At 37.7% G+C, this 14,833-nt stretch overlaps 1 protein-coding gene across 3 annotated transcripts in view; it reads left to right on the plus strand.

Annotated features, from left to right (window-relative positions):
• Window positions 1–909: 909 nt before the first annotated feature.
• Window positions 910–14,833, plus strand: part of Rala (RAS like proto-oncogene A) — a 61,527-nt gene continuing 47,603 nt past the window's right edge. For all 3 annotated transcript variants that reach the window (XM_026387634.2, XM_026387635.2, XM_077796794.1), the window contains exon 1: window positions 910–1,123. The gene's annotated coding sequence lies outside the window, so the exon portion shown is untranslated. The remainder of the gene's footprint in view (window positions 1,124–14,833) is intronic.

Below are 14,833 nucleotides of genomic sequence, written 5' to 3' on the forward strand. Positions count from 1 at the left end.
TTCCAAACATCATTATTTGCTTTCATATCTGTCATGCCCACTTACCTAGGCATTCCCTGAATGGGTAAATGCCAAGCATGTAGTTATTACTAAATTTGGAGAGGGGAGAGAAGGGATAAGAGAACAAATAAAGTCAACAGATAAGATCTGTTGGGCATCTAAAGATCTATTTCGAACCTGTGGAAGAACGTAAATTTCAACCGATTTGGTGAAACTTCTAATTTAAGATACTAAGTTGCTGTCGTGAAGCCACAGGAGTATCTCACAGCCTACTGACACCACACTTAAAGTGTCGAAGAGGACCCAAGCCCAGTTTGAAAGGAATCACAGACCCTTCGCGGAGGTCAGTTTTCTAGAGGTCAGCAGTTAAATATGAGGCCCATGGCAGCCACCGAGATCCTCCTTCCACCGCAGATGACTAACCCACCTCCTAGAAGTCGGCCTGCGACAAGGAAAGTCCCTGGATTCACTCTGGAAAATGCCGGCCACAGAACACAGCAGCCTCTACCCTAATAAGCCTGGGGAGAAGGGGCTGCCCCCAAGAAGCAAGATGGCGGCCTCCCTACTCTCCCCGAGAACCTCTTCCTGGTCCCCAGAAAAGAGACAAGGACATCTCGGCGCCGAGATCCGGGAACTCCGCGAGGGCCGCGGCCACTCCCGGACCCCCGGGAGGTGACTTCACCTCGTCGGGCGCAGAGATCCGAGGGCGGAGCCGCCCCAAAGAAAGCCAGACCGCCCTCAGCAAGCAGAGGGCGGAGGCAAGCTAGCCTGAACCCTCCGTGCCATTGTTCTTCGTCCCTGGCCAGCGATTACCCTCCTCTGCGCCCGCGGACAGGAAGTCGCTCCCCCTCCGGCTCCGCCCCGCTCCCCAGCGCCCCGGAAGTGATCTGCGGCTGCTGCTGCAGAGCGGCCAGGAGGAGGGTGGATCTCCCCAGAGCGGAGCGCCGGAGTCCTCCTCCTCCACCAGCCGCCCGAGCTCTGCCGCCGCTCGTCCGACTCTTCCTTCTGCCGCTCCCGGCGTGGAGCTTCCCAGACAACAAGGGCCGAGTACCCTCCAGCCAGAAGGGCTAGCGCACCCGCGGCTTCGGGAACCGGCGGGGCGGCGGACCGGCTCGCGGTGCAGGTGAGCGATGCCCGCCCGGGCCGCCCCGGGTGGGGCTGGGGCCGCCGTGGCGGCGGCGGGGGTGTGTCCGGCGGCGGAGGGCTGAGGCCCAGGCGTAGCGTTCAGCTGCCGAGATTGCTCATCTGTGTTCTGCTCTGGGACGAGTGCGGGGCGAGCTCCGGCTGGAATCCCGGACTCCGCGTTCACGGATGTGCTGTCGAGTGCGCCCCTGAGACTAGGAGGCTGTGGCGAGGTCCCCTGAGCCGGGAAGCGGCTCAGAGTTGGCCTCTTCGGAAGGTCACCCCGCATCTCTGGTCCGTGGCTGAAGTCCCCTCCCGGGCGGTGCCCGCGACCTGAGGGGACTCATCGCTGCCGCCGCAGTCCCCGCACCTCACTCCACCTCTTTTCTCCTTCCCTTTCTTTCCACTCCTTGTCCGTACTAGAGCAGTTGTTTTTAAAGCATCTCGGCCAGGGTTTTGTGCCAGTTGAAGGAATGGTTTTTTTAGACTGAAGTCGTTAGATGCTCCTTTCTGAATGGAATAGCTGGCCTCGGGGTGTTGCATAGCTGTAGCCTATCTATATTAGGATAACCTAGCCTCTAAAAGGAGGGAAAGAATGTAGGCATTTTGGGTGAGGGATGTTCCTTATGTGCATCGTTCCTGAAAGATTTCCAGAAGTGGAAGATGAGATTTGTGTGCTTTTGCCTAGGTGTGTGTGTGTGTGAGAGAGAGTGGGCGGGGGTGACAGCGCTCAGAGGTGGTAGTGTTGTTTCAAGGTTTAGGGGGAATTAGAGAGTTAACTGGCCTTTGCTTGGAAACCTGAATGTCCAGACCTGTGAGAGCTCATCCAAGTGTCATTGAAGCTGTGTGAGAATTCCAGTGCCACGCCCTACCTGTCAAACTGAAAAGCACCTAATTTACAAATAGTTTGATGTGTGTCTGGAAAAACCTTTCTAAAACACATGTCATAAGTTATTACTTTCCTGGAAATAAATTACAACTTTATGTTCCAAAAATTGGATAAAAATTTCATGAGTAAACTCTTCATGATGGAAGGCATTCCTTTTAACTTTTGTCTTTTAATGTATTTAAATGTATCTTATTAGCTTATGTTTTTGTCTCAGTAAGTTATTATGAAATGACTCTTGTGACTCTTAAAATGTTGTTTTTAGACCTTGAATTTTTCAGGGCAGGAGCCATGTCTTACTCATCACTGTGTTTCCATGCAGTGTGCCTAGAACACCAAAGATTTTCACACATTTCTGCACTGAGTGATTGAATGCCTAGGTGATCTCACAGTTACCTTCCAGATGTCATTTATTTTGTTAGATTAGGATTTTTTGTTTTCTTTTGTTCATTTCAGGTTTTTGGTACATACAGATTTTGCTTTGTCAGTATATTCTTTATTCAAAAACAATTCAGAAAGAATTTTTTGCTTTTCAATACTTAATCCTTTCCTGAAAGGTTCAGTTATATTTGGGGGATTTTGATTGGGCAATATAACTTGTATTCTAGTAGTGTTAAATGCTTACTGCTTGGGCCTATCCAGGTTAGCAGGAAGAGATTTCCTGACTGTAGGCTGTTAATTTATATGTGGAGTCAATATCCATACTCTGTTTTAATCAAAGAGAGGAAATCGGGAGTTAATATTGTTTGGAAACTGTTATGCATCACAAAATTGCTTATAGTGGCTCATTCTTCCCATGGATACGTGAAATCCTCTGACATCCTGATATGACCTTGATATGATTTACCAATAGCCACTTTCACATTTCTGCTCTGAGATCCAGATGCTGTTCTCTAGTGTCTGCTGAGTGTGCAGTCATCTGTATCATTTATTTTGAAGCAGTACTTCATTACAGCATTTTTTTTTTTTTTGGCGTGGCTTTCAGGGAAAAAAAAAAACACCACGATAATTATAGGAAAGAATCTTGTCTATCATTTATGAGGGAAGATTTTTTTTCTACAGATGGATTATTTTTACTTCAGGGAGATCCAAATAGGATCCAGGTGCCACTGTCTTTCCTCTCCAAGTATCGTTGATGGTCTTCCACTGGTTTTCCAAGCTCAGTTTCTACAGAACATGAGGGAATGAACCAGTATCACTTTTTCCGTGTGGGCCTATCAGTGTTGCACTTGTGTCCTTTTGTAAATGAGTGACAAGGAAAATCACTTGTAAAATACTGGAATAAAAGCTGTGAATATTATTAGGGAAAAGATTGTGATTTTTAAAGAGAGAGGGAGAGATGGGTAATAATTTTATTGTTTTATAAAATGTTTTAATTCTCACAATACAGAGAGAGAAGCCTGCAATTTCTTATCGCAGCAGCATTACCACTTTTTGGAGTTTAGATTTTCCTTCTTTAATTCAACAACCCTCTTGATAATAACAGTTCTCTGTCTCCAGTATACCTATAAATACAGTGTTATTATGCCCACATGTACAGTTTGTGTGCCATGATGAAAAATGTCTGGGCATTGTTCTTCTTGGTGTTCTGATAGAGTATTAGGAACTCAGCTCTGGTTTTTGATTACTGCTTATTTCCTCTGATGTATCTAAACAGTTCTTGTTTGAGGAGAGAACCATACACCTGTTTGTTGTGACATTTCCTTGACATCATATTGTTTTCTGGTTCTTTCTTCCACTAATGGAGATGGGGAGAAGTTATGAGACAGAAGGAAGAATGATTAAGGGGGGGGGGGGAGAGGTGCGCTATGTCTGTTTTTTATCACTTGAGACTATAAGTTATTTTCTCTTTGAGATTAGTATGGAGGCCTAAGGGTTTTAGAGTTGTTTTAAGGGTCCAATTGTTATTCAGTGCTAGTGGAATTCTCTTCACTCTTTTCAATCCTAGTATTTTTAAAATAAATGCATTGTCAAATGGAGTTAATTTGAAGTATGTGTTCATTTTTTGGTTTAAAAAAAGAAGATAAAGCTCTAAGTAAAAAAATCTTGTTCATTACCTAGCTCCCATAAGTAACAGCTATTTTTTTTTCTTAGACACCTTTTTACTACCTTTATTGCATTCAAAAAGATTTGGTGTATATATAATTTTTTAATAAAAACTGAGTTTTTAAAAGCTGTAGAGTAAATTTTAGAACAACTTTGAGACTTTGATTTAATTATATGTGAAGGCAAATGCTTATTTCCTCAAAGTCAAGAGAATAGCCTGTACACATCAAGAAAAGTAAGCTTCCATAAAATATTATGACACTTCTCTCAAAGACTTTCACAACGAGTGTCCTGTATTAGATGCAGTAGACGAAATATTTATCACACATAAATTCAATGTCTGGGATCCAATTTCAATTGCTAAACTCACATTTGAAACTAAGTATCAGGGTTTGACAATGCCATTTTGAACAACAAAACTCAACAAGATTATGAAATGACTTTTAACTCCTAGATGCATTCTTAAGATGGAGCAAAGATCACCAGTTTCCACAAAGATTGTAATTGTGGCCATCTACGCAACAGAATCTGTCTTTTTATGCAATCCATTAGCTAGCGTAGTAATCCATTGAAAATGAAGGTTGCCACACTGACTGGCAAATGCTTTAGTATAGTCACCCTGTCTAGATTTATTCTAGATTACTGCAGCTGTCCTCTAGCCTGTGATTGACTACCTTCTAATCTCTTTTTGTGCACTTGGTTAGAATAATCATGGCACTTTCTTGCTTAAAATTCTTTTGTGGCTTCTTGTTTGCCCATTAATAAAAGTCCTTTTATCCTCAATCATGTATACAAAACCTTCCAGTTGTACTCCTTACCTGACTAGCTCTCTAGCCTCCTCTCTCCTTCCATGATATTCAGTTCTAGCAATACTGAGCTTCTGGAGAGCTAGTGTTTACTTATTCTCTTATTTTCTTTTCCTGAAAGTCATTCCTTCCCCCAGTCTATTATACTCCTGCTAGTTCTTCAGACTCCAGTTAGATTACACCTCTCCAAAATTTGTATTTTGATTAGGTTCCTTTATCTGGACCCCATCCCACAAACAAAGCAAAACAGAAGACAATTAAAAACAACTTTGAGACTGGGCTTCTTGCTTCTATTGTGTCCTGGCATGTACCTTCATTAGCATACTGTAAATTTTGTTGACCTCAGTTCATAATAATCTCATAACTACACAGACACAACTTCTCTCTTAAAGGATCTCACAGGCCTTTATCAAAAATTCCCACCAGGCACACATGCCTGTAATCCCAGTGATTTAGGAGGCTTAGGCAGGAGGATTGCTAATTCAAGGCCAGCCTAGGCAATTTAGCAAGACCTTAAGCAATTTGGCAAGACCCTGTCTTAAAATAAAAATTAAAATTAAAAAGGGCTAGGGATGTAGCTCAGTAATAGAGTACCTCTGGGTTCAATCCCTAAAATGGGAGGTGGGGGGCAAAAGAAAAGAAAGAAACACTAACAGTTTAATTTATTGAATGGTTAGGCCCAGATAACTTAATGAGTATTTATTGCCTAACAACTTAGTAACTGTTTGAGAAAATAATACACATAAACCAAAGTAACTTTCATTATAGATATCACATAGTAGTCCATTGTGTATACCATGATTTTTTTTTGCAGTGTCCTACTTGGATATTTAAGTAATTTCCAATATTTTACTAAATTATAATGATTTTTAGAATTAAAAGTTTTGCATATGTATATCTTTGTATTGTTGGAAGCAAATCTTCAGGATAAATGCATATCAGTTTGTTAGATATTGCCAAATACTTCTCTCTGTGGGGTTGTACTGTTTTGCATTCCTGCCAGTAGTATATGAGTGCCTGTTACCCAGAGCCTCACCAAAAGAGTATACTGTCAGCTTTTGAATTTTTGCCAGTCTAGTAGGTAAGAAATGTTATCTAAGTGCAGTTTTCATTTGTATTTTTCTTATTACAAATGAATTAAGCATTCATATGCTTAAGGATTATTATAATATTTCTTAATATTGTGTAGGGTATTTGCCCACCTTCTGTATGATATTTTGGTCTTTTTTACCCTTTTGGCTTAAAAGAATTAAAGAATTGTTTCATCTTTTTTTGCCACTGTGACCTAAAAAACCTGGTTTCAGAGGTTTCAGTCCTAGATAGCTGACTCAGTTGCTCTGGGTCCAAGGTGAGCAGGGCATCAGAGCAGAAGGGCATGACTGAGGAAAGCAGCTCAGAACAGGACAATCAGGAAGCAGAGAGACTACTCTTTCTCACCAGGGACAAAATATAAACCCCAAAGGGACACCCCCAATGACATACCACCTTTAGCCACAACCTGCCTGCTTACAGTCACCACCAGTTAATCCCTGTCAGGGGATTAATATACACTGATTAGGTTAAATCTTTCATAACCAGACCATTTCATCTCTGAACTTTCTTGCATTTCTTACACATGAACTTTTGGGGGACACCTCACATTTAAACCATAACAAGAATATTAGCTATTTAACTTTGGCTTATGTTGTAAATTTTGTTTTGCCCAGTCATCTTTTGGCATTGCTTTTGTTGTTTTATATCATGTAAAAGTATATTTTGCAGAGTCAAATATGTTAACCTTAAATTTACTACATCTGGAGTTCAGTCATAGTTAGAAAATCTTTTCCTAACCTCAGGTCATAGAGTAATCCACACATGCTTTCTTCTAATACTCATATAGCTCCATTTTTCACATTAGTTCCATTTGGTGTATATTTCTATGTGTGGTGTGAGGAATGGATCTAATTTATCATTTTCCAATTGGCTGTCAATGCCATTAATTTTTTTAAATTATTTATTAGTGATTTTTTTTTTAAAGAGAGAGAGAATTTTTTTAATATTTATTTTTTAGTTTTCGGCGGACACAACATCTTTGTTTGTATGTGGTGCTGAGGATCGAACCCGGGCCACACGCATGCCAGGCAAGCGCGCTACTGCTTGAGCCACATCCCCAGCCCAATGCCATTAATTTTTAAAAAATAATCTGTGCCCCATTTGTCACATATTGTATGTAGTTGGGTGTATTTTATTCTGTTGGATTGTCTGACCATTCATGAAGCAGTATTATATTGTTCTAATCATAGAAGTGTTGTAGAATGTTTTAGTACATAGAAGCTTGGTAGTTTTATTGTAGTATGTTGCCTGGTACAGGTATTCCCCCATTATGGTACCTCCTCTTTTTCCTGTCTCCTCTTTATTTCCATATGACCTTTAGCTTCCAGTTGTCTTAACTATTTAAGAAACAAAAAACAAAAACAAACAAAAAAAACCTCATTGCTATTTTTATTGGGATTGCATCAACCTTCAAGATTTAACTTAGAATTGACATCAGATAGTGTTGAGAGTCTTAACCTAGAACAAGCCTTGTCTTTATTTTCTTAATTCTACTTTTGTGTCTTTGAGGAAAGACTTAGTTTCTTCATATAAGTTTTAAACACCCCCTGCCCCCCACCTTCCTCAGTACTGGGCATTGAATCCAGGAGCACTCTACCATTGAGCCACATCCCAATCCCTTTTTATTTATTGCCAAGGCTATCCTCAAACTTGTGATCCTCTTGCTTCAGCCTCCCTAGTAGCTGGGATTACAGGCATATGCCAACATACCCTGTTGACTATTTCTTGTTCAGCTTATTCCTAAGTATTTTTTTGTTGCTATTTCAAAGTTTTCTTATCAATTAAAACTTTTAAATGGTTATTATTCATGTATATAAATATTGATTTTTGCATGTTTTGCTACTACCTTACCAAATTCTTAAGTTACTTTTATCATTGCTTTTCTTAGGCTTTCCAGGTATACTATCATTTCATCTATAAATAAAGGGTTTTTCCCCTCTTCCTTTTTAATGTTTATCTTATCTAATTATATTGACTGGTATTTCCAGAATTGTGTTAAGTAGTAGTGTAACAATGTCTTTAATAGAGATGCTGATTCCTTCATTGCATCTTCTTCTCTTGGAATACACATGCATACATTTGTATCTGGATATTAATTTTAACTATGGATATGCCTTTCACAGGTAGTAGTCCTTCACTGTCTGTGTGTGTCTGTCTGTCTCTCTCTCTTCCTTTTTTGCAGAACTGGGAATTGAACTCAGGGAAACTCTACCACTGAGCTATATCCCTAGTTCTTTTCATTTTTTATTTTGAGACAGGGACTCACTTAGTTGCCCAAGCTACCCTCAAACTTTTGATTCTCCTGCCTTACTGGTAAAGCTAGGTAAAGACTGTTCTGTCTTTTCATAGTGAATATCACAATCTTGAGTTTTCTTCTTGCTTCTTCTGGACTTGATTGTCATTTCTGCCCAGCTAATCATAAATGCCACAAAGTAATTTCCTTTTCTCTTTTAGGCTACAGCTATGGAAATGTAGGGGTTCTCCTTTAAGCTCTGTACTTTGCAGATGAATTAGGCTCACTTTGTAGTGGTTCTGTTCTTGGGTCTCTAGGGCATACGGCAAAGCAGGTTTACTGTTAGATGAACTTACCCAGAGGGGATGGTTCAGAATTCATGGCTATGGGGTGGTTATGGACAAGATTGTAGAGCCTGGGTCATCAAGCTTTAAGGCAGTTCTTACTCCAGAATTTGTGTATGCGAACTCATTTCTCTGGCTGGAATGCTGTGTTAGTATGAAATCAGGTGTTGACTCTACAGCTTGCACACATTCCATTTACCTGGCAATGGTGGACACACACCAGTGCTCAGTCTACTGAGTTCTGGAGAATGTTTTAATTTCATTGCCATCAAATTCATCCAGAAAGTTAAAGTTGCTTATTTTCTGAAGATTCTTATAATTGTAAGATTATGTAGGTCTGTACATTAACTCCCAGTCGATATCCTGTTGTCTGTCATTCTGAATCTTTCCTCTCCCAGGAGTGCTGGGTAGTAGAACATTTATTAATTTTTTTGGCCTTAAGTTAAAGAGCTCCTTCCTAGAACTTCCCCTGTCTGTGTGTGACCTCTTGTCTTCCTGCCGCAGGAGTGCTAGCAGGTGGTGTAGTTATCTCTTCTTTCCCTCAGGTGCATGAGCTCTCACTCAAGTGAGCCCCTCTATCCCCATCTTTGCTATGATCCATATAGCCTTTTTCTCTTTGAGACTTGCTGTCTCACTGGCATGAAATTTGTACTTGGGTTGGTGTGTAGGGACTTCCTACCTTAGAGAGATAGATGACAGTCTTATCCTCTGGTACATGCTACCATGCCAGTGGCAGGGCTTGGAGAGTGATCTTTTGTTTCCTCTTTTTTGTCTTATTTCCTTCCTCTCCCTTGCATTTTTAGTCTGAGGGAAATCTGGCTCTTCTCATCTTTCTGCCTCAGACATGTAGTCTGTGAAGGAATACCTCCATCCTCTGATGACTTAGGTTTCTGAGATACCAGCCCTTTTCACTTAAATTCTTGACTAATTGGTTAACTTTCCCACTACCCTTTTAGTCTCCAAGGTCTCCTTATTTCTCCTGTCTAGTACTACAGCTAAGATTATTCTCTTTGCCTGTTACTTCATTTATTCTTATTTGCTGCTTGTGGTATCTTTCTTGCTAAGAATAAAATAAAACTTGATCATTTGCTCAGTTTAGCTCTCCTTATCCTTTGCTTTGGTTCAATTCTTAAAACCCAGTCTTGTCATTGTTTTAAAGCTTATATTTATCTGGTAACAACTGTTCAAACTTTTTATTCAGTCTTTTTTTTTTTTGTATTGTTTTTCTTTTTCTGTGAATTGTCTTTTTTTTTCTTTTTCCAGTGAAGAGGCTGATTTGTTCAATAACAGATTTATTGAGATATAGTTCACATACTGTAAAATTCACCTTTTAAAAGTGTTTTTTGGTATAGCTACAAGTTGTACAACCATTACCTCTAATTCCTGAATATGTTCATTTCTCAATCAAGAAGAAAGCCATGCTCATTAGCCATCACTCCGGACTTTTTTCTGTCTAAACCAACTAGTAATCTACTTCCTATCAGATTTGCATACTCTGGATATTTTAAGATTTCATAAATGGAGTCATACAATATGTGGTCTTTTCTGTCTGGCTACTTTGTTCAGCATAGTATTTTTAAGGTTTATCCATGTTGTAGCATGTATGAATACTCCATATTTATATATTTATTTGGTACCAAGGATTGAATCCAGGGGCACTTAACCACTAAGCCACATGCCCATGTGGCTTTTAGGGTCTCACTAATTTGCTAAATTGCTCAGGCTGGCTTTGAACTTGCAATCCTCCTGCCTCAGTCTCCTGAGCTGATGCATTATAGGAATGTGCCAGCATGCCTGGCTTCAGTACTCCATTTTTTTTAAATGACTGAATTATGTTCCATTGTGTGAATATGCTATATTTTGTTTATCCATTCATCAATCTCTGGACATTTGGGTGTTTCTTATATTGAATAATGTTGCATGAACATTGATGTATATGACTTTTCATGGACATGTTTTTATTTCTCTTGCATATATATCTAGGAGTAGAATTGCTGGGTCATATGATAATTCTATGTTTCACATTTGGAGAAACTGCCAAAGCAACTGTATCATTTGGTGAAAATATGGAAAAACCAACAGTGAATGAGTGTTCCCACTTTTTTCACATCTTCACCAACACTCTATAATTGTCCATCCTTTTTATTGTAGTGATGTTAGTGGGTATGATTTCTGTCAGCGTCTAGGTCACTTTGTCTTGGCTGTCCTGTGTGTCCAAAATAGTTTATATTTTAGTGTATTGTGTCTTTTTCTTCTTAGATAGTTTAGTGTGATCCAGTGCCAAGAATACTTTCTTTATTACAGAAACTATAAATGTGACTTCATTTCAACTTCTAGGTGAACTTTTTTTTTGGTTCATTAATAAGACTTGTTTTCTGTTGGCATTTAATGTGTTTCAGACTGTTAATACTTTATATTGTTATAAATACATTGTTAGAAATTGTGGCCTAGCGAGTAATAAGACAAAATGTCTAAAAGTAATGAGGGGGAATTATTCGTAACGAACACTGACAGTGTCTTTAAGTGAATTATTAGCATAATGTTTACTATAAAATTGAGGAGCACCAATTATAACCAGAATAACCAAAAATGATGTAAGTTTCAGCAAACTGTGTATAACCTAGTATAGAGTGTGACTATATTTTTTTAAAATGGAAAAAACTTAGCACTGCTTTTGTATACATCATCTCATTTAATCTTTTTATAGGCCATGAAGTATAGGTGGGATGGGTGTTCTTCTAGATGGGACAATTTATTGACCTCTACTCAACAGTCTTATTTTGGTTACACCTATGAATTATGTCTACTTCCTTAGGATATTCATCATTTTTCTCACTTTTAGGAGGTTGAGCCCAAAGTAATAAATAGAAGGTTGATATCTGGAATAATTTTTTTAAAATCATGTTTGTTATCTCATTAATTTTGACTTTAAATTGGACTTTACTAGAAGCACTGTTTTCTTATATAAAAAAACACATGTGATACTTGATTTTAGGTAAAATATTTGACATACCTTTTTCTACCTCCCAGGGAGGTAAGGGCGCCTACATTGAGAACAATAACAGCAACTTGATAATTGTGACTGGCCCCTATTCACACTTTTTATGGACATTGTTTTATGTAACTTTCTTGAGCTTTCTGAGTGGGGGTTATATCCAACTGTCTTGGAGTTCCTACATTTCTACAGATTGCTGAAATCAATTTTTTATAATTAGTTTGCTTCCCCTCTGCATTCACTTAACTTGGATTCTCAAGCTCTGTCAGTGTCCATATGTTACATGATTCATCTTTGAAGTGATGTTTTAAAAAGTAAGAATAGTTCCCAGTTCCTTTTCATTACACTGGGTGTTTGATATGTACAGCAATGGTAATGGTGCTATTGATGTAGTTATGATTTTCCTGCTCAAAAAGGAAAAAAATTTTTCACCTAAGAATTTCTTATGTAAGCCTTTAATGGATATTTATAAGCAAATGGTATTTGCTTATATAGCTGATCAAATAACTTTGGATCTTGCATCTCTTCCATATAGTACCCTTCAGAATTTATTTTCAGCATGAAAATTAATACAAAAATGAAAATTTCTGGTCTTGGATTGTCTGAATAACACATTTCTCAGAGAAGGAACAGATCTTAAAACATCATCTAGTATATTCTTTCCCCTGTGGAGCTACAGATCACTTCTACCCATTTTACTTTTTCTCATTGGTGCAGACCCCTAAAACTAAACACAGTGCATATCATATAGGAGAAACTCCAATGAAAACAGCTCAAAGCAGTGGCTTAGAACTCTGGCTTATAGAATCTTCAACAAAGAACAATAAGTTTGTGGAGAAATGACAGGACTTAGAAAGGGTTTTTAGGCTTCCAATGGCAGGAATCTGTAAGAAGATAAATGTATGGAAGGAAACAATGAAGTAAGACTTGTTTGCAGATTCCCCTGGTGGACCAGATTGTTTAACAAGTACACATGAACATTCTTATATGAAAAAGTAAAGTGTGTTTCATTGAGGATAACAGCATTCTCTAAGTACTTAAAAACTGGTAACAGAAGAAATGGACCCGAATGTGCATACAGGGGAAGTCAAACTGGGATAAACGTGAACACATTTAAGATGGGAAAACCTTCAAAGACTCATTTGTGAAAAACAGCAGTTTTCTTTTTTGTGGCTATTTTTATTATAATAGCTCATAAAACTGTCCAGCAAATTTATGTAACAGTGTGGGAAGTGAGGGCACAGGAATTAAGAAAGGATGTTCCCTTTTAAGTCAGACACATGAAAGTTGTTATTAATTTATGTTTTCTTTATCCCCAAACTGGGAATATTGACATTGACAGTTGTGGCCTTGTAAATTAAATGAGAAAGGGAAGAATGGTAGTAATTGAGGTTTGTTTTTGTTTTATTTTATTTAGAAATAATAGTTCTTTCTTTAATATTTGAAGCTAATAGATGTTCATTTATTGTCAATAAAGTGTAAAGTTTTGAATAGTAGTATAGAGCCTTTGTTAGAAATAGTATGTTGTGATGACATGAGTATAGATCTTAATTAAATGTCTGTTAAATGAATAAATACCTATTATATGCCAGGCACTTAACCTAAGCTTAAGGAATAGTAAAAGCTTTCCAAAAGTGACCACAAGGAAAATGAGTAGGAGTTTGATAAAAGAGATATATCAAGTTTAGTTGGACACTGGGTGTTCAGGACTGGGGAATATATGCCATGAATTTAGAGCGAATATAGTGTACTTCTAAGGAATTGAGAGGAGAAAGAAAGAAAGAGCTTGGTAGGAGAGGGTTCTGAGGGCTGTGTGCCTTATCTCAAGACTATTGGGAAATCATTGAAAAAAAATTAAGAAGCATTTTGATCAGATATGCCTTTAGACAGACTTTTGCCTGTTATCTGCAATAGTGCTCCTTAAATCATCTCTGGTGAAGTATTATTTTTAATTTTCATTACATAGAAGACATTTTTATAAAATATAATAAAAATGAATTATCATGAGGATGAAATATTACAAAGACAAAAAAACAAGCCTACTTTTTAATTAAGTTGAACAGATAAAAATTACTATCAGGTTTGTCTAAAAGTTTCTAAGTCTCAGTGTCTTCTTAAATTTGTTTTCTCCTAGTCATGATATAGTTCATTTTGAAGATGTCTACTGCAGAGAAGCAATCTCTTTATGGTCATGGATGCCATTAGTAGTTAAATCCAGAACCTCCCATGTGTATATTTACTTTGGGTCATATCTGTGTATTGCTGTGCAGTTATGTGATATCCATTATAAATCATAAGGTATAAATTTAAAAATAATTACCACATTATATAATTATAATGCACCAATAAAAAATAGGAAATAGTTTAGATAAATAATTATAAAATTTAATATTTTATTTTTAGTCATAAAAACAGTGCATTGGCACTAAAACATTGTTTTGTGAAAATAATAATGTACTTTTTATTACAACTTTTGAAACTCTTGGTTCATTCGTACAACAAATAATTATCTAGATCCTCTTTCTTCTGCTGGAAATACAGAAAATGTACAAAATCCCTGCTTACATGGAGTCTTCTTTATTCTAATGAAGGGTAACACTTTGTGATATGGTAATTAAGAGGCCTGGTTTTAGGTTCGGCCTGTTTTATATTTGTTTTTCTGATCATTATGGTTGAATGGATGCCACATAAAATATATATAGATCAGAATGGAAGAATTATGTTGTTAGCTGGGTTTTCTTAGTAATAATAATCCTAGGTTTTCAGTTTTGTAAAATAGTTAAGCTCAGATTTTTAATGAAATTTGGCTTGCTAATTTTCATTTTACTTGAGGTTGGTCAGTTCCTTAAAACTCATCAAAATATGCTCTTTTTTGTTTTGTATTTTTAATAAATATGTTCAAAATCCAGTGGAACTGGAAAATTTAAACAAATTAGAAGTCAATTTTCAATTTAGTGTTCAGGTAAGGTTATCTTTTAAAAGGGATATGTTTTACACATTTACATTTACAGCAGAAAAAGCCTTCCAACTCCTGCTTTATCTATACACTTATACCAAAAAGGCAAAATAGTAAGTTTTTTCATTATTAATTTTTTAATGAGGCGATTGAACTCAGGGCTTCATTCATGCTAGGCAATACTGTACCACCAAGCTACTTCCTCAGTCTCCAGATAGTAAATATTTTAGGCTTTCCAGTCTCTTTGATCTTTGTTCTAGCTACTCATTTCTGCTATTGTACAAGGAAGTAGCTTTAAAAAACATGTATACAAATGAGGCCAGCTCTGTCCCAATAAAACTGTATTTACAAAA

This window comes from Urocitellus parryii, chromosome 3, assembly GCF_045843805.1.
Source record: "Urocitellus parryii isolate mUroPar1 chromosome 3, mUroPar1.hap1, whole genome shotgun sequence".
Lineage (NCBI taxonomy): Eukaryota > Metazoa > Chordata > Mammalia > Rodentia > Sciuridae > Urocitellus > Urocitellus parryii.